The sequence below is a fragment of the Leucoraja erinacea genome, chromosome 13 (genome assembly GCF_028641065.1).
Source record: "Leucoraja erinacea ecotype New England chromosome 13, Leri_hhj_1, whole genome shotgun sequence".
Classification (NCBI taxonomy): domain Eukaryota; kingdom Metazoa; phylum Chordata; class Chondrichthyes; order Rajiformes; family Rajidae; genus Leucoraja; species Leucoraja erinaceus.
The window spans coordinates 48,630,364-48,632,284 of NC_073389.1; positions in this window are offsets into that span (position 1 = coordinate 48,630,364).

Genomic DNA, 1,921 nt, shown 5'->3' on the forward strand with positions numbered 1-1,921 from the left:
TGGCTGATCATCCAACTCAGTATCCTGTACCTGGTTTCTCTCCATACCCCCTGATCCCTTTAGCCACAAGGGCCACATCGCACTCCCTCTTAAATATAGCCAATGAACTGGCCTCAACTACATTCTGTGGCAGAGAATTCCAGAGATTCACCTCTCTCTGTGTAAAAAAATGTTTTTCTCATCTCAGTCCTAAAAGATTTCCCCTTTATCCTTAAACTGTGACCCCTTGTTCTGGACTTCCCCAACTTCGGAAACAATCTTCCCGCATCTAGCCTGTCCAACCCCTTAAGAATTTTGTACGTTTCTATAAGATCCCCCCTCAATCTTCTAAATTCTAGCGAGTACAAGCCAAGTCTATCCAGTCTTTCTTCATATGAAAGTCCTGACATCCCAGGAATCAGTCTGGTGAACCTTCTCTGTAGTCCATCTAATGGCAAGAATGTCCTTCCTCAAATTAGGAGACCAAAACTGTACGCAATACTCCAGATGTGGTCTCACCAAGACCCTGTACAACTGTAGTAGAACCTCCCTGCTCCTATACTCAAATCCTTTTGCTATGAATGCTAACATACCATTCGCTTTCTTCACTGCCTGCTGCATCTGAATGCCTACTTTCAAAGACTGGTGCACCATGACACCCAGGTCTCGTTGCATCTCCCCTTTTCCTAATCGGCCACCATTCAGATAATAGTCTACTTTCCTGTTTTTGCCACCAAAGTGGATAACCTCACATTTACCCACATTATACTGCGAACTACCAAAGAACCGAGTTCTTACTCTTTATCTAAATTAGCTTTATTTGAAACAACTATCTCTAATATTTTAATTTGTCAACTATTGTCAATAATCTGTCAAATCGCTAGAATTTAGAAGACTGAGGGGGGGGGGGGATCTTATAGAAACTTACAAAATTCTTAAGGGGTTGGACAGGCTAGATGCAGGAAGATTATTCCCAATGTTGGGAAAGTCCAGAACAAGGGGTCACAGTTTAAGGACAAGGGGGAAATCTTTTAGGACCAAGATGAGAAAAACATTTTTCACACAGAGAGTGGTGAATCTCTGGAATTCTCTGCCAAAGAAGGTAGTTGAGGCCAGTTCATTGGCTATATTTAAGAGGGAGTTAGATGTGGCCCTTGTGGCTAAAGGGATCAGGGGGTATGGAGAGAAGGCAGGTACAGGATACTGAGTTGGATGATCAGCCATGATCATATTGAATTGTGGTGCAGGCTCTAAGGGCCGAATGGCCTACTCCTGCACCTAATTTCTATGTTTCTATTCAATTTTGTATATTTTATAAAATATCACCTGGCCTTGCATTTCACCAAGTGCCTTTCACATTTATTGATGAAAGCAACTCGGGACATCATAAAAATGTAATAGGACAGTACACAAACAATTTCAATTTTCTTTAAAACTACTTGTGGTACCTGTGCCAAAATAAGATTTAATATACATCTCATTTTTACAGAGACATGACTGAGCATCAAGGAAATAAAGACTTGAATTATATTTCTCTTTTTACAGCAGCTGAACGGTTAACAGCTATTTCTAACATGGTCACTTCTGTAACATGGGAGAAACAAAAGCCAATTTGGACAGCAAAGACCCACAAATAGCAATATATCTTTTGGGTGCAAGGTTAAATGACAAATAACAAAATCCCAACCTTGAAATAATTGAATGGGATTTTTCAATCTTCCCTCATCATCAGAGAGTTTCGACTGAAAGGCAAGACTGCCTGGTATTCCCTCCACGCTGCACAGCACTGCGTCTGGATTTTTGTGCTCAACTCGAGCGACCACAAAAATAGCAAGTCAGAAGGTAGATTCTTGTGCAAGTAATTCAGTTCCATACCTCCCAAAGACATTTCAATGGAAGGGCACAGCAATGGACTTTTTTTTTTTTTTTTTTTTTTTTTTTT